The sequence below is a fragment of the Perna viridis genome, chromosome 10 (assembly GCF_037379345.1).
Source record: "Perna viridis isolate PV_CMFRI_1.1 ecotype Kerala chromosome 10, ASM3737934v1, whole genome shotgun sequence".
NCBI classification, from domain to species: domain Eukaryota; kingdom Metazoa; phylum Mollusca; class Bivalvia; order Mytilida; family Mytilidae; genus Perna; species Perna viridis.
Window position 1 is genome coordinate 17,981,490 of NC_142454.1, and position 19,724 is coordinate 18,001,213.

General features: G+C 33.4%; 1 pseudogene across 1 annotated transcript; it reads left to right on the forward strand.

Annotated features, from left to right (window-relative positions):
- Nucleotides 1-700: 700 nt before the first annotated feature.
- LOC148604797 (uncharacterized) lies at nucleotides 701-17,449 on the forward strand (annotated as a pseudogene). The gene is made up of 2 exons (XR_015915985.1): nucleotides 701-719; nucleotides 15,183-17,449. The product of XR_015915985.1 is annotated as an uncharacterized LOC148604797 (transcript).
- The last annotated feature ends 2,275 nt before the right edge of the window (nucleotides 17,450-19,724 follow it).

Here is a 19,724-nt window from a genome sequence, read left to right on the forward strand (position 1 = left end):
TTTTAATTATGCTGCATGTCCGTGATTCCAGGTTCATTTGTATGTTTCTTTTACATCAATCTTTAGACATATTGAGAGGGGAACACAATAATTATTCCAAAAATAAAGGGTATCCGGAAAATGATTTTTTTTAAATTAAAAATAGACATACATTATGTTTTTTGAAACAAAATCTTACCAAAATACAGACTAGCGAACATATATTAAGTTAGTTCGATCAATTTACTTAGGTAAATGCGCGCCTTTTGAAAAGAATAAATTTGACCAAACTCCAAATATCATGCTACAATTGTTGGCTCATATCTAGGACGTTTCAAACGCAACACATTTACCACATATTTCATGTTTCAGCCTTTCAATGGTCGTTACATGAATACTAATAATATACTTGCAGGTTTTAATGGCACCTGAAAAAAAACTTTTTATTTAGAGCCATTACGTAAAACAAAAGCGAAATGTACTTAGTTAGAAAGTTTCAAATTTAAAACTCAAAGCTTTTTAGAAACCTTCAAGCGGTGTTAGATAATATTCTGGTACAGCGTTTTTTAATCGTTGATATGAAGGTGGAATAATTTAAAACAATGAATTTGACTCAAATTTAAAAATGACCGCGCTTTTACCTTCTAATCCAAATGTGTACACCTTTGTCATGAGATTAACATGTACATTGATCAGTGAAGACATGACAGTACATTCTTATTGATTGTCCAAAACCATTAGTAAGTAAATAGTGACAAATTATTTATGTACGTAATATCTTATAAGTGATTTTGTATTGTGTCAAATCAGTGAACGACAGAAATGATGTACAGATCTATCTACTTTCGTTTTCACGTATCATTCCAAAATGCTTAGACAAAACCGCGTTTATATACTAACGTGGTTTAAAGGTGGTGTTAAAAATCATATCCGTCAAGGTTCCATAGCTTGAAATCAAAAGTCGCTTTCAACAAACATCAAAGATTATATCTACAAGCATATAATTTATGTATGGTAAAAATAATACCATAGCAGAAATTTAGAAAATCATTGAATACTATGGGACGCCGTTCCTGAATTATGTGATAAGGATTTTATCATATGCTTATACTTTGTCATTAAATAATTATACTTTAACATCATATGTTCATACTTTGACATTGTTTGCATCTTTGACATTATATGCATAACTTTTTACATTATATGCATTTACTTTGACGTCATAAATGTATGCATGTACTGTACATTATATGCTGATACTTTCACATGATATGCTGATACTTTGACATTATATGCATATACTTTGACATTATATTCTTATACCTGTCAGTATATGCATATATTTCTTCACAATAATATTACTTCAATATCAGGAGTAAGAATTATAGGAAGTAAAAATAGCAGGCTCGCGGGTAAAAATGTCAAATGTTCTTCAAAGAATAGGTTTGAATCATGCAATACTGCATTTGAAAAGGACAAAATAACGCCTGCTATTGTTTGTCTCCTTCTAAGACATGGCCTAGCATTATTAGTAGTCCAAAACGAAACTTCGGAATGCATCAAATATGGAAACAGTCTGTTCGTAGATCAAATATATGATACAGACAAATTTACCCTGGAGATTTTGTTAGTGTGTATATTTAAACCATCTGATATTGTTGGATTGTGTGTTTCAAACATCTGATATTGTAACGATATTGAGCGTATCTGAGAGAACTATCTATCGGAGAACCTGCAAAAGGGAGATTATATAATATAAGCGGCAAAAGCGTCACAAATTAATTTGTTATTTTCTGTCTAATATCGAAATTAAGTGTATGAGGACTCATCTTTCCACGGTAGAAATCCAGGAATTAGAAATCAATGGACATATTAACGAACAAGATCCTGGCAATGATAGATGGCCAGTGTTTTGAAGCAATGTACATTCTCACAGAAAATTGTAGTCACCCCTTAGGGTAAAAATGATATTTTTGCAGTAAATAATTATTAATGATTTATTATTATTTATTATTATTAATTATTTATTTTAACTTGCCGTCAAATTAGGGAAGAGTGTATGTACTTTTTCATTCTAGAGTCTATTTTAATAATCAGATTTGCTATCTCTGTTTTTCAAGGATAACAGAGAGCGAAATATGTATTTTAAAGTGACTACAGAAATGGTTAATTGTATTAATGATAGTAAATGTGATTACAGTCTTCAAAAAAAACTTTCTGACCTATTCCTTCACCCTTATGATGCTGACTTTATACCTGATCTGATCCGAAAGAACATAGTTTAGATGATCCTTTGATCTCAGTTTCTGCTATATAGATGACGTATTATCGTTAAGCAATCCTAATTTTGGGGATTTGATACATCACATCTATCCCAAAGAATTTGAGATAAGGATAATACAGACACTGTGAAGTCAGGATCATATCTTGACCTACACTTAAAGATCGATGGTAAAGGAAAGCTATTGACCAAACTTTACGATAAACGTGATGACTTTTCATTCACAATTGTCCTTTCATTTTCATTGGAAACATCCCTACAGCACCTGCGTATGGCATTTTCCTATTACAACTCATACGTTATGCCAGAGCTTGCCGAGACTACGCAGACTTTTTGTATTGCACTACACTTTGTACATTTAGGCTTCTGGAGCAGGATTATGTTGCTACAAGATTGAAGTCATCATTACAAAAGTTTTATGGTTGTCATCATGAACCCGTGGATCGTTACGGTGTATCCATCTGCACCGTGAAAGCTGATTTGTCCAACGTGTCATAATTTCCTTTCCTCTTTCGTCTACCCAGCTACTTGACTTTTTATGAGAAGCTCAGCGAGTGTTCTAGATAAGCAGAGGACGCTTACCCTACTGGTGCACTTGGTCCATGCTCCAAGTTTTCAGTGGAGTCCGAGTTGCTCATTTACTTTTGATACTTTGTATGTATGAATTTAGTTACTTCATGTTCTTTGTTGTGTATGTCTGTTTTCCATGTCTCGTCTTTGTCCGTGGATTACATTCTTTTGATTGCTTTAACCTTAGTTCCCTTGATTATTCATTCTGAACGGACACGCAATTGAGTGAGGCAACTCCACTAAGAAAACAAATCAATACATTTTGTGATGTATCATTGTCATTACCATTCTACTTAACCTATCTTTTCCACCAATTGGCATGATGCGCCATCGAACCAATTGTTGTTGCTGTTGTCAATATGCTACGAGTGGTCTGATAAATTTGTAGAGAACCATCCCTTACTTGTTCTGTTTCAGTGGAAGATATTTTAGAAATGAACTCTCTCAATCACTATCTCTGGACTTAAACAATTTTCTCTTTCAATATTTCACCAAGCATCTGTTCCCCACATGAGTGAAATTTGAGACTGTGGTGTCCAGATTGTCGTCACTTATATTATAGGACTGTCCCTTTTAGAGGTCATCCAATAGATAGTTTACTCAGATATTCTCAGTAGCGCTACACAATCAGATGCTTTAAAGCCAGTCTCCAACAAAGTCTCAAGGATACATTTGTCTATGTCATATCTTGGATCTACTGACCTCAAATCAAACTGTTTTCTTTCTTGATGCATCCCCTGGAAGTTTCATCATGTCTAATGAGTTTTTGTGAACTCCTAATGGTACAGTTAAGGTTATGTATAGAAAGCAGTCCAACAACATCAAGCCTTATGTTGTTATGTTCAAATGCACTTATCCAACGATTCAAACGAATTCTTTGAAGAACATTTGACATTTCTACCTGGGAGCCATTTTGAAATCCCGTAATTCAAACCACCTCCTGTTATTGAAAATGATTCATAGTAAGGAAATATATACACATAATGACAACGTATAAGTATATAATGTAAATGTGTATGCATATAACGACAAAGTATAAGAATATAATATCAATGTGTACGTGATATAATGTTAAAGTATCAGCATATTATGTCAAAGCATAAGCATATAATGTCTAAGTATATGCTTATAATGTTTAAATATATATAGTGTCGAAGTTTAAGAATATTGCCGAAGTTTAAGAATATAATGTCAAAGTATAACCATAAAATGTCAAAGTATAAGTATACAATCTCAAAGCATAAGCATATAATGAAATACATAGCACAGAAGGCCTAGGCAAGAACGGCGTTTCATCGAATATATTGTAATTTGATTAATTGTACCAGGTCACATTTGATTTCCTCATTTTATTGCATAGACCATTTTGCTAATCTGCATAGCATATATTAAAGAGAAAATAAATGCTGTTATTATAGGATGTCCTTTATCTTTTGCTTTACATACGCAAGTACCTACTTTTTTGTCGGTATCCCTTTTTCGTTTTTTCTTGGATTTGGGAGGTTATGATTACAAGAAAAGGGTAAGAATGTTAATGAAACTTTTAAAACAGCATACGCTATAGCAAATACATATCTTTCACTTTAGTGTCAAGTTTGTATATTTTATACGATGCTTTGCAAATGTGGCTATATTAAAAAGATATTGAAGTTTTAACTATAAATATCCATTTTTTTTTAAATTTGGTTGAGCTGATCATGAGTAAAGGAAATTATGACAAAGTTTAAGGAATCAATAAATAACATGGATTATAATGGAGATGAAAATGATTCTTTCTGCACACGAAAGATTGTTTGTTGTTTGTTGGGGTTTAACGTCCGAGCAGCAATATTTCAGCTATGTTCAGACAATGAACATGAAATGGATGATATAATGAACATGGAATGAAAAAAAAGGATGGGTCACAAGGATAATAGGTAGACAAATTTTGATTGCCATTGGAAAAAGAGGGGATGGGTAAGATCGGGCAATTTAGCCTCCTGTGGCGGAGCGCAAAGGTTCCTACTCCTATCGAATACCACAGCAGGGTTCTTTAACGTGCGAGGAACGTGGCATCTTTCCAAACACGGTGCACCACTATGGTTTGCGGTCAGGTTTTCCGTATTATAGCCTGACAACCCCAGCATGTAACACGCCAGGGGTACCCCATTCCACCAACTGGGGCACACATCCCAGTTGCTCTGTGGGCAGAGCGCCTAACCCCCGGCTAGGTTTCTGAGCACTATTTAGTCGCCTTATACGACAAGCTAAGCGCTGCTGCAGGTCTATTTTTTTAACACCCGGACCTGCACGGGGTCACACGAAAGAAGTACAGCATGAACATTTACGGCCATTTACCAAGTTTTTAGTTTGGGTGCCCACATACATGTACAAAAACATTGATTCAGTCAATGAATTTTAATCATTTTTTTCATATAAGCATCTATTGAAGGAAACCTCCACAGCCAAGATTGTCAAAATCATTTAATTTCTTGTGCTATTCAAAAATCATTAAAAACTTTCGAAGAACAAATAAAAATTTTCGGAACTTTTAAAACCATTAGTTCTCCATCGGAGGTTCGTATTAATACAAAGAAAGACAGTAAAGCTCAAAATACCACGAACTAAAAGTATTGATATTATTAAACTTGAGTGTGCAGCAACGATTAATGACCTCGGTTTTGACGTCTACACTTTCTGATGGTAGAGCTGCATTCACTAACCACTTAAAAAATTCAGTCCGTTGGAGAGACATTGACGGTTTTAAATATTCACTAAGATGCCATAGGTATCCAGTCGATATATCCGTCATTAACGATGACACTATCGCCGTGTCAAATGCTTCGGGAGCAATTGAAATAATCAATACAGAAACCCTTTATATGAATGAAATACTTACGAATGTAAATCATATCTCTGGATTAACATATACCATGGACCATCTTTTTTTCTGTCAAGAGAACAAAGGAGTGCGAATGATGAATCTTCATAGCCAAACCATTACAGACATAGTAAATGTCCAACTACCGTGCTGTACCTACGTAACCTCATCCGATGGCAAGATATTCGTTACAAATAATAAATCTGATACCGTCACATGACACGAAAGGTAAAGTTCTCTAGGGATTCAAAGATGAAAGAGTACTAAAAGATCAGTGAGGAATCACCATTGACAATAACGGATATATTTATGTAGTAGGACATTGTACAGAGAATGTCGTCATGATTTCTCCTGATGGTCAGCGATGTAGAGAGATTCTTTCTGTGCAAAGTGACAAAATGGATAAATTGTCTCGTGTGTTGAGTTCGTATTAGGACAAGTTGAACAATAAGCTTTTAGGTGGAAATTTTACTAATACTGCATTACTGTTCAATGTAAAATAAAGGCAACGCAACATCGCAAGAAAATAGACATGAGAAATATTCGAATAAATTTAAATAAAACATAAAAGCTTTTCCATTGTATTCATTCGCATGAAGGAAATTATTAAAAAAAAGGTCTTCAAAAAACATTATAAATCGTATTGCGGCTCAATGCACACTACAGAATTTTCTCTTTAATTTGATTTATTTAGAATGTTTCAATTACACGTATATATTATAAATAAGCGTGACATTTTTTTTATTTAATTAAAAATTATTTTATTTAGTTTGAAAATTATGCATTACCTAATGGTTTTCGAAGATACACTAATGTTAAGATTATCGCCTATTGATGGATATTTATTAGACTCAAAAATCAATTGTACCGAGAAAATCTAGCTTCGTGAAGTGAACCGTTTTAAAAAGCCAGATATTCATAATTCACGTTTCAATGAGTATCCTGTTGTATTTTCTTTTCATATTCAACATATCTATTAAAATACGAAGACAGAACTAGATAGAACGGTTATATTTGCTGAAAATGCTTTTTTTACTTAAGTAGCTGTCTTTGTGAGAATCATGCAAAATCTGAAAAATGTGATACACCCCACAAAAGGCTACATATTTTTATTTTTGTAATTAGATTGTTTTATGGGTCTATACTATGAAATGTGTAATTATTCATTCAAATCTGCCTGCTCTTAGGAGATAATCCACATTGAAAATCCAGTAAATTCCAATATATTTGAGTACCATTTATCTCCCTTAATTTTGAAATCTACAGTGCATTTTATATAATTTTTAAGAGCACGGGTTATATGAAAAACCAAATGTTAATTTCTGTTTACAATGACATTTCAAACAAAATATCAAAAATAAAAATATGTAGTCTTTTTACCCATGAATCACATTTTGCATGATCCTTACCTGGAGTCCTACTTAAGTTTTGAAAATTCTGAAAACATTATTAAACATCAACAAAGTACTATACCCCTCCCTAGAAACAGAGCTTGTGAGAAAAACTCCTCCTATACTGCTTTAGGAAATTTGAGGAAAAACTAATGAAGTTTGGGGATAAAATTAGATATGTATAAAGAAATGATATAATTGTGTGAAGTGTTCGAAGGGAGAAGATTTAACCTACACATTAATGCACGTACAGCATAACTCTTTCAAAGCAGCAGAGATTGGTGAAATTATTAAACAAAAGGTTACCTATATATATGTGTGTGTGTGTGTGTGTGTGTGTGTGTGTGTGTGTGTGTGTGTGTGTGTGTGTGTGTGTGTGTGTGTGTGTGTGTGTGTGTGTGTGGAAATTATTGCCCGATGCCTGTAAAAACTCGTGTGCTATACTTGTTATACTTGACTTATCCGCTGCCTTTGATGTTATAGATTCTGATGGCACGATTTCTACTTTCTTATGGAATAACTGGACAAGCAATACAGTGGTTTCAGTCTTATCTACACAACAGATCCCAAAGTGTTAACATCGGGAATGTGCAATCCATCGATAAATGTCTGTCTTTTGGTGTCTCACAAGGATCTGTGTCGGGACCAAAGAAATATTGTATGTTCTCCAAACCAATCGGTCAGATATGCAAACGCCATATCATGAGTTATCATTGCTACGCGGACGACACACATGCGTACCTGGTGATCAAACATTCGGACAACTGGACCAACATAGTTTGTCTTTCTGACATTACTGCATGGATGAAATCAAACATACTCAAACTGAATCAAGATCAAACGCTCCAAGGAAATTACGAACTGCAGCATTAGGTTTTTCATATTTTCTCAGTTACTGGGTAGCCATATAAGAAAGAGTAATCATGCGAACCAAGGTTATAGCGGTAATCAAAAGAAAGTAATCCAGGGACAAAGACCAGACATGGAAAACAGACATACACAACAAAGAACATAAAGTAATTAAAATCAAACATACAAAGTAACAAAAGCAAATGAACAACTCGAACTCTACTAAAAACTGGGAGCATGGACCAGGTGCACCGGTAAGGTAAGCATCCTCTGCTTTTCCAGAAACACCCGCCAAGTTGCTCATAAGAGGTCAAGTCTGGGTAGTCGAAAGAGGAAAGGAAAACTATGACACGTTAAACAAATCATGGCGCAGATGGATACACCGTAACGATCCACAAGTTCACGATGACGACTATAAAACTTTTGTAATGATGTAATCTTGTAGCAACATAACCCTGCTCCAGAAGCCTAACTGTACAAAGTCTAGTGCGATACAAAGATTCTGCGTAGTCTCGGCAAGCTCTGGCATAACGTATGAGTTGTGATATGAACACTCCATACGCAGGAGTCGAATGAATGTTGCCACAGATGAAAGGACAGTTGACAATTGTGAATGAAAATTCATCACGTTATTGTAAAGTTTGGTCAATAGTTTTCCTTTACCATCGATTTCTAAGTGTAGGTCAAGATATGAGGCTGACTTCACAGTGTCTTTAATATCCTTTATCTCAAGTTCATTGTTCTTTGGAGTAGATGCGATGTATCAAATCCCCAAAATTAGGATTGTTTATAGATAATACGTCATCTATAAAGCGGAAACTGAGATCAAAGGATCTAACTAAACGATATAATCATATTTATAAAGATTAAAATTCAAACATTAAATTTGTTAAAAGGAAACTTTGAAAAGGTACTAGAATTTTTGCAGAATAACATGTGCAAAAATACGTGAAGCAGTAGAAATATAAATCAGTCATGAACTCAAATTAAAAAATGGCCGCGCTTTCACTTTAAAACCACAATGTTTTCACTTATGTCATGTGATTAAACCTTTATATTGATCAGTGAGTCATGGCAGCACATTCATATTGATTGTCCGAAACCATTTGTGAGTAATATTGACAAATTGAATAATTTTAAATTTCATTTTAAAACTTAGTAACATCTTATGGGTAATTTACATATGTTCGAATCAATGAACGACATAAATGATATACAAAGTAGACATATCTACTTTCGTTTTCACGTATTTTTTCAAAAATGCTTTGACATAACCACGTTTATATACTAATGTGGTATAAATGTGGTGTTGATTATCAAATCCATCCAGGTTGCACAGCTTGAAGAAAAAATAATCGCTTCCAACAAACGCGAAAGATTATATCTACAAACATATAATTTATGTATGGAAAATAATACGATAGAAGAATTATGATATTACTTGTATTACTTTAGAATATCATTGAATTCTATGGACCATTTTATGCTAAGGATTTTATTATATCCTTATACTTTGTCATTATATAATTATACGTTAACATTGTATGATATACTTTGACATTATATGCTTATATTTTGACATAATATACTAATATTTGACATTATATGTTTACACTTGGACATTATATTCAGATACTTTGACATTTTATGTTTATACTTTGACATAATATGCTCCTTGCACATGATATGTTCATAATTTGTCATAATATGCTCATAATTTGTCATAATATACTCATACTTTGATATTATATGTGTATCCTTTAACATTATATGCACAAACCTTGACAATATGTTTATACTTTGACATAATTTGCATACACCTTGAAATTATATGCTGATACTTTCACATGATATGCTCATACTTTGACAATATATACATATTCTTTGCAATTACCTATCATTATATGTATATATTTCTTCACAATGATATACCTTCAATATCAGGAGATGGTTGGAATTATGGTAAGTAAAAATAGCTGACCCTCATGTAGAAATGCCAAATGTTCTTCAAAGAGTAGGTATGTAATACCTGCATTTGAAAAGGAAAAATAACGTCGCTACTGTTGGACTCATATCAAAACATGACCTTGAATTATTCATCTAAAACAAAACTTCGGAATGCATCAAGTATGGAAACAGTCCGTCTGTATATCAAAGAAATGACAAAGACAAATTTACCTTTGAGATTTGGTTGGAGAGAGTTTTTTAAAACATCATATATCGTATAGATATTGAGAGCATTTGATAGAACCATCTATCGGAGGACCTGCAGAAGAGAGATTTTCTAATATAAGCAGCAAAAGCGTCACTAATTGATTTGTGATTTTTTGTCTTATGTCGAAATTTAGTGCATGAGGACTTATCTTTCCCTAGAAATCCAGGTATCGACGGACATATAAACGGACAAGATCCTGGCAATGAAAGATGACCAGTTCTTGAAGCGATGAACAGAGAATTGTAAACACGACCTAACATAAAAACGATATTATTGCAGTAAATAAACATCAATGTGTAGATTCGTACTCATTTGAACACAAGCTTTGGAGAGCTTTAATTATTTTTTTTAATTATGAAAGTGTGATCGGGGCCCTTTTATCTTCGTTGCAATTATGCCTTTTGATGCCTTCTAACATTTTTGAAATTACAAAATCATTGGTTGTGTCCTGAACGTATTAATTTTCGTGGTGTACTAATTTTCGCTATTTTTGCGGTTGCCTCGAGATCGCAAAAAATAGTACCCGCGAAAATATATTCACATTACCAAGTCCTTTGACTGGTATAAACATGGTTTGCACAATTTTGAACAGAAACATCTTTTTGTGAAAGGGTCGTATCATTTAAATTATTAAATCAAGTATGAATTTATACTATTACAAGTCTATTATAAATGCGTATACGATAAAAGCTTGTGGGTTTTAATTTCTCAATTCATGATTTTGTTTAGATAATGATTGGTTTCAACGGCCATAGAGTACCTGTCAAATCAAAGAATAGAAGTAAATACTATTCTTTTCACAAAAAAAGAACAAAATGTGAGTGTCAAACACACACTACAGGTAATCACCAATAAAAGGTTATCATCAAATACACACGCCGAGAACTGCACATAACAATTTAGTCCGAAAAATGCAATTAAGGTGTCAAAGGTTATCCCTTCAATTAGCTATGGCTGAGGCAATTAAGTGAGTTCTTTTTCTTAGTTTAGTTAAGAATATAGTTAAGAATATATACACTTTTAGATTAAAATTGCCATAGGAAACTATGTATCTGGACTTTTCAATCTGTTAATGTCGTATTTACGGCCGTCATTAATTTATTGAAATACTAACGTAAAATACCTGATCAAAAGAGGAATCATATACTGCCGAGGCCATTGAAATATTTCATTTTCTTCAATCTTGAAAACCACGAAAATTAGTACCCGCGAACATGTTGAATTTTCAGAAACCGCAAAAATTAGCTGCGGCGAAATTTAATACGTTTACTGTGTGTGTTTTAATTGTTTTGGTAGACAATAATTTCAATGAATGGTATGCTATAAATTTGGTCAGTTGTTCAACTGGGATTTGGTCAAGGACTTAAAGTGAATCTTGCTGTTTCATACGTACTGTCGGATATAGAACTGGCCAACAATATATCCGACTCTATATCTATATTAGTCAAGTATGGTTCGATAAAGTTGTAGGAATTTTCTCTGCGTCTGGAGCTAGCTTCTGGAATTTGGACCACTGACAACGAGAAATTGCGTCAGCAATAGAATGATTTTTGCCTGGAATATGTTTAGCTTTCTTGCAAATGTTAAATTACGGCGTTTCAAATACCAGTTTTCGTACAACTGAAATCACCTCAGGTGATTCGGACGTTTTTTTAGTTGTACATTCACGATTGCTTCGTTATCAGTGTTAAAAATAATTTTCTTTTTCTTGAAGTTAGACCCCATAAAACAATATACACATATATAGGGAATATCTCTAGCAAAAGTTTTTTGGGGGTTTAGATTACTATCGGACCATTTTTGGGTCATAAACTATAGCACCATTTGCCCTTAAATTAAATTTCGAAGCCTAAAAATTTCTACCCCCGTGCAGGTCCGGGTGATAAAAGAATAGGCCTGCAGCAGCGCTAAGCTTGTCGTATAAGGCGACTAAATAGTGCTCAGAAACCTAGCCGGGGCTAGGCGCTCTGCCCACAGAGCAACTGGGATGTGTGCCCCAGGTGGTGGAATGGGGTACTCCTGGCGTGTTACATGCTGGGGTTGTCAGGCTATAATACGGAAAACCTGACCGCAAACCATAGTGGTGCACCGTGTTGGGAAAGATGCCACGTTCCTCGCACGTTAAAGAACCCTGCTGTGGTATTCGATAGGAGTAGGAACCTTTGCGCTCCCCCACAGGAGGGTAAATTGCCCGATCTTACCCATCCCCCTTTTTCCAGTGGCAATCAAAATTTGTCGACCCTATTATTCTTGTGACCCATCCTTTTTTTTCATTTCATGTTCATTATATCATCCATTTCATGTTCATTGTCTGAATATAGCTGAAATATTGCTGCTCGGACGTTAAACCCCAACAAACAAACAAACAAAAATTTCTAAATCATCGTTTGTCGACCATGTTTTTTTTTCTAGTATTAATGTTAGTCCATCATACTATTTTAAAAACAGAAGCCAGACCCTTCGGTCAGCTTTCGTTGATAAAGTGATTCTTATTCTGTGATTTTTCTTTTTTACGCCTATCTTGGACTCTATGAGCTTTCTACAGAAAGCTGCTCTACCTGGTGCAATAACTCTGCGAGGAAAATTTATTGATCTTAGCATTTCTTGCAGTGTTAATTTCTCGCTACTGAATTCAATATTCTGTAAAACCTCCTCGAGCTTATCTATTGGTATTTTTAGCCTTAATTCTAATGTATCTATTTCAATGCATACGTATATTATTTTTGTTGTAGGTAGCAAGCACACTTTTGTTCTTCCACTAGAATGCCTAGTTCGTTACAAATCATTTCAAAAGTCCTAAGTAAATTCATACTTTGTTCGGTGCCTTCCTAGCCAAGAAACAAAACAAAATCATCGCAGTAATAGATGATATATCCATCCTGTTGACTTTTTTGCCATGGCCCAGTGCAAAAACAGCATATTTTTCAAATAAGGCACAACTAATGTAGCCCGGAACAGCAAACATTTGTCAAAGAAAAAATGATTGTTTACCTTGAAACCTAAAAGATCAAAATTAGTGAGTGATACAGGAAGAAGCCGAAGAGCTGAGCGCACATCAGATTTATTTGTTAAGGAATTTGAACCTAGTTCGCAAATAGCGTCGACACTAGCGTAACCAACTGAATATTTAGTAGAATTGGTGTAAGTATTGACGAAGAGGTTTTCTGGATAAGATAATTGATTAATCAACCTGTATTGATCCGGTTCTTTAACTTTGGCACTAAGCCCAAAGGGTATGCGCGTGAAGTTGGAATTGGGTTTGATACAAATGGACCAATAACAGGTCCTGTTGTTAATTCCTTTTCAGCATTTTCGAACAAAAAATAAGAATTTTCGCTTTTCAAATTGATTGCTTCTCTTGGGATACGAGTACCAGAATAATGCAAAGAGAAATCTGTTTTAAAACCCGATAGTAATATCAGGGTTTTTATTTCTCTCATAGAAAGACCATAAATTTTGATTGATTACACCCCATGATGACCCTGGTCGCCTTGCTTGTTTTAGACGAAACTGTTCGTCATACGTAGCCCAACTCGTTGATTTATTTGCCACGAATCGAATGTCACGGAGGTATTTCAGTAATTCTTTGGATATATCTGGTTTTTTTTCTCTAGCATTTTACTCTTGTATATCATGAATGCGCTTGTCCAGGAATAAATGTTAGTTGTAGGACGGGAAGGTCAAGATTCAACTTGCAGGTGTCCGTTCCTAACAGCAACTTCACCATTTTGCTGTGGAAAATTGGCTAACTCTCTTTGAAATTTAATAAGGATGTTAAGATATATGCATTCGTTCCTCCAGAGTTTACCATTTAGTTTACTGGGATTGAAGTAATCGATAGCGTCATATATGCTTTCTTGTAAGCTTGGTTCGTTTTGCGAAAAACCTAAATGATTAAATGCTTGAGGTGGTTTTTCATCCAATTTATTGGTTTACTGACTAACTTTAGAGACATCAATTACGAACTCACCTGTTTCAGTTTCTCTAAGGAAGAATTTTCGGGTTCTGTCCTTCTAAGATGACTCGATTCATTTGTCCTCAAGATCAAGGCGTTCCTCCTCCGAAACCCCACCCCCACCCCCTAGGATAGCGACTTTTCTCCTGTGGAAGATTTCTTACTTCCAGGCATCATTGCTTTAGCAAACATGGATTAGTCAGTATTTTAAATTAATTGTAAACACTCGTAATTACTATGCTATTTCAGTCTAAAAGGTTTGATTGGCGTTTGTGGGCTATACCCACAGAGCAAATTCGAACTTTCTCATATAAGCATATAATATCAAAGTATAAGCATACAATGTCGAAGTATAAGCATACCAGGTCAAAGTATAAGCATATCATGTCAAAGTATAAGCATATCAGGTCAAAGTATAAGCATATAATGTCAAAGTATAAGCATATATTGAAATCCCTAGCACATGAGACAGGAACGACGTTCCATAGAATACATTGTTATTTTACCAGAAGACATTTGATATCCACATTCTCTGCTTTCCTTTACCTTTTGCCTTACATACACAAGTGCCTACTTTTTATAGTATCGCTTTTCTTGCATTAGAGAGGTTATAATTATAATAAACTTTAAAAATAAAACCAGCTGAAACAAATAAATATCTTTCACTTTGCTGTCAAGTTTCTTTATTTAATTCGATGTTTTCGAAGATATTGAAATTTTCACTACAAGTACATTGTGTATCCACTTTTTTATTTGTTTTTTAAAAAGTTTGGTTGAGTTGAGGAAAGGAAACTCTGACAGAGTTTAAGGGATTGTGGATAACAGTGGTCATAATGGAGATGAAAATTATTGTATTACAATGTATTTAAAGTGGAGGGGGGTAATATACACACATGTACAGACACTTCATGCAATCAATGAACTTCAATTTTGTTTTCATGTAATTGCTAGATAAGTGGTTTCCTAATACAATTTAACTTTTGCGTCTTTGTAAAATGTTAACCAACCTGATAAATAATAAAGTCCATGTATTTTAGTAATGGTTTATATTTTGAAATAAAGATGCATAATTCTCTTTAAAGTTACACACACTTCTACATTCTGTCATGGCAGCATCCATCCCAACCTGCAGTTGGTGTACGTTACGTCACCATTCCATTACCGCCACAAAATGGTGTAAGGAATGTGAAGAAGGCCTATGTGATACCTGTCAAGAACTTCATTGACTAGCGAAAGTGTCTAGAAATCATTCAATCATTCCCATAGAGGATTATCTAATTTTACCCCAAAATATTCTAGCGATATCAAAATTTTGCGAGGAACACGATAAAGAATTTATAATTTATTGTAAAGAACATGACAAGCCTTGCTGTAGCAAGTGCGTCGTTCAAAGTCATAAGAAATGTCATGATATAGAAAACTTAGAAGATGTCATTCATAACATCAAGTCGTCTCATTTATTTAATGATCTCGAGTCAAATCTTCAAGAAACCAGAGAGAATATCCAAATTATTCGAAAAGATCGAAACACATTTTTGACTGCATTAGATGATAATCAGAAGCTTATGATAGAAAAAGTCCAAATAACAAGGGAGAAAATTAATAAACATCTCGATAAAATACAGGAATGTTTCTTGGAGGAGATAAACAGTTCTTCTGACATCAAACGGTCATTAATAAACAAATTTCTGGTCACGCTAGACGAGCAAGAGGGACATATACTGAAAGATTTAGATTTATTGGCAAATATCAAACAATATGGATCTAGTTTACAGAAATATATTGGCATCTTACAGATACAGCAAAGAGTATTGTCCATAGAAGCATCCATTGAGGGAAACCACCAAGTCCATTCTTGTCAAAATCATTTAATTTCTTGTGCTATTGACAAATCGTTAGAAACTTTCGAAGAACGAATAAAACATTTCGGAACATTTCAAACCATTAGTTTTCCTTCGGAAGTTCATCTTCAGAGAAAGAAAGAAAAACAAGCTCAAATAATGGTCCAAATGCCACAAACTAAACGTATGGATGATATAAAACTTGAGTGTGACGTAACATTAAATGACATCGGCCGTGATATCTACGGTTGTTGTATACTTCCTGATGGTAGAGCTGCATTCACAAATTACTTTACTAAATTTGTCCGTGTGAGAGACATTGATGGTTCAGAAGAATTACTTGGTTGCTGTCGGTTTTCATTCGATATTGCCGTCATTGACCATGTCACTATGGCCGTGTCAAATGGTTGTGGTTCTACAGGAATTAACATAATCAACACAGAATCCAAACAAATAAATAAAATACTTTCAAATTTAACCAATATCTGTGGATTAACATATATCAAAGACCATCTTATCTTCTGTCAAGAGAAAAAAGGAGTCCAAATGGTAAATCTGCACAGCCAAACTATTACAGACATAGTAAATGTCGAACTACCTTTATGTAGCTTCGTTACCTCATCTAATGATAAGATATTCGTTACAAATAGTGAATCTGATACCGTCACCTGTTATGACATGAAAGGTGAAATGGTCTGGGTATTCAAAGATGATGGTGTATTAAAAGAACCAAGAGGTATCGCCTTTGACAATGACGGATATATCTATGTAGCAGGCCGTGGTACAAACAATGTTGTTGTGATTTCTACTGATGGTCAGCGATATAGAGAGATTCTTCACGCGACAAGTGACAAAATGAAGAAGTTTTCAAATCTGTGGAGTTTGTTTTATGACAGATTGAACAATAAGCTTTTAGTTGGAAAATTTCACAATACTGCATTACTGTTCAGTGTAAAATAAATGCACTGCCAAATAGCAAAAAAAGGAAAATCAGACATTAGAAACATTGAAATAAATTAGACATTACAGCTGTTCCATTGTGTTCATTTGCAGGAAAAAATCTTTAAAAATATCAGAAGTCTTATTGCGGCTCAAAGCACACTGTAGAAATTTGTTTAAAATTAAATTTATTAAGCATGTTCCGTAAACACGTAAATAATATGAATAAGCATGACATATTTTGTTTAATTGTAAATTATTTTCATTTAGTTTTTATAGATCTCCTAATAAATTTGTTTTCGAAGATGCAGGAGTGTTAAGATTATTACCTTTTTTAAAGATATTTACAGTACTCAAAAACCGACGATACAAATAAAATCAAGCTTCGTGAAGTGAACCGATAATATAAATAGACAGATTTTCATAAGTCATGTTTCAATAAGTAACCTGTATTTTTGTTCAGGTTCAATATATCTACTAAAGTACGAAGACAGAACTAGAAAAAGTGGTTATACAAAATGTATCTGTGGGGGTCTGCTATTTTACTTTAGTTTTGAAAATTCTAAATGATTCATCATCAACAAATTATTTAACCCCTGCCTAAAAAGTTTTGATATCTCCAATGAACTACTTTTTTAGCACTTATATTACCTAATATAGTTTCTATGGTTCCTACAGAAAAATTTGCGATAAAAAAAATTTGGTATTAAGAAAAGCATGGATCATCCTTTATAAGCATCTGATTGGTTTTAAGCAGAACTGTACTTAAATATCAATAAATTATCATACTCCTCCCTAGAAACAGACTTTGCAAGAAAAATTTATCCTATAGTGCTTAAGGGAATTTAATGAAATCAAATGACGTTTTGCGTCATTTTAGATTTGTATGAAAAACTGAAATTATTGTGAGAAGCTTTCAAAGATTTAACTTGCACGTTAAAGCACATACAGAATAACTCATTATACACAGATTATCTGAGTTTGGTGAAACTACTAAGAAAGGTTACCCTTTACATGTCGATGTATACAAAAGGAGATCATTTAACTTAGGTATTTAACATATTAAAATCATTGAAAATTTGACATAAATTGTAGATTACTATAAAGCAATATTCACTTTGTCTCCAAAAGAAAATTACCAAACTAAGAATTACAACACTATGAATCTCCCCTTTCAGATATTCAAGGGAACCAGGGCTGTAGTGTAATCAAAAGAATGCAATTCAGGGACAAAGACCAGACATGAAGAGCAGACAAACACAACAAAGAACACAAAAATCATACACACAAAACAACAAAAGCAAATGAGCAACTCGGACTCCACTAAAATGAATAGAAATATGTAGAATCAATGGAAATATTTTTAAGTTAATAAAATGAACAATGACACATACATTTTATATCCACGTTTTTATTCAGACTATTCTGTCGATTTCAATACATCTGGATTCAGTTTCACAAAAAGTCGTAAGTGTAAAATTGATCGGAAGTAATGACGTCTTAAACTAAAATAGCATTGTGACGTCATGATTTACGATCAATTTTACACTTACGACTTTTTGTGAAACCGACGCCTGAACATACAGAACCGAAACAATACATCTTAGAGGAAACAAATCAAATGAAATGGGGTAACCAAAGACATACATTCACTTTCTTTCCACGGTACTTAATTATTTGTAAAAAAACAGTTTGATGTCACATCTATAATCATTTTGCTGTAATATTATTCTGTGTAAGACATTAACGTACAGTTACATATTTAAATGGATACAAATAAGGAATGAAAGTCCAATGTTTGTTTAACTGTCATACTATGATAGACCCAGGCAGAAGTCAATACATTAAAGTATACAGAATTTCAAGAAATTTGTACCAAATAGTACCTAAATGAAGCAAAGCTTGGGTAACATTTCATTTTTTATTTTTCTCAATAATAAGAGGAAAATGAGGACCATCTCATTTCTATGTTCCCCCTTTTGGCCCCTGAAATTCATCAAAAATCCTAAAAACCACCTAATTTCGACACCATATTGAAATGCTTCTGATGAAAAACAAGGCAATCAAAGGTTATAACTACATACATGTATCAAATATCTTTATGTCTCAATAAAAATATAACTAATTTCAAGTTACACTTTAAGGGAAATAACTCTTGATGTAGGATGAATTTTCCAAATTGGAAAGACTACCCAAATATTTCCAATCTTCAAACAAAAATTAAAAAAAAACAGAATGGACATTCTCAATAATTTCTAATTAAAAATTCAGACTTACTGTTTACATTATATCAAGGTTTTATTCGGGTTCTGAGGATTAAGTACTTTTTCGTAAATTTTAAAATTAAGAAAAATGACCAAAATCATTGAACAAAGAGTTATCTCCCTTGAAAAGCATATCTTATATAAAATGCAGATTTTTTTTATATTAGTGCTCATTTACATTTTTTTTCATTTTATTTTTATTCAATACCACAATGCAAATAATTTAGCTTACTTAAAATATTTAAATTAAATGAAAAAAATGGAAGGGTTTGTTACATGTACTCCCATACACATGGATGAATTTCGATTTCTACTAAAAGCATAACAAGAAAATTTGGATTGAAAATAGCATCTTGTGAAAATAACACCACCAGATTTTATTTCTGTCCTCTAAACTTCAGTGAAATTGAGTCTTCTCTCTTTCAAATGGGAGACAATTTGAATAAAAATATATTGTAAACATAAGTTTTCACATATATCTTAATTTAAAACTACTTTTCAAGAAATCAGCAATCTTTCAGCCTAAAACACAACAAACAATAAAATATAATAACTTACATGAATGTGAAATTTTTGTGTA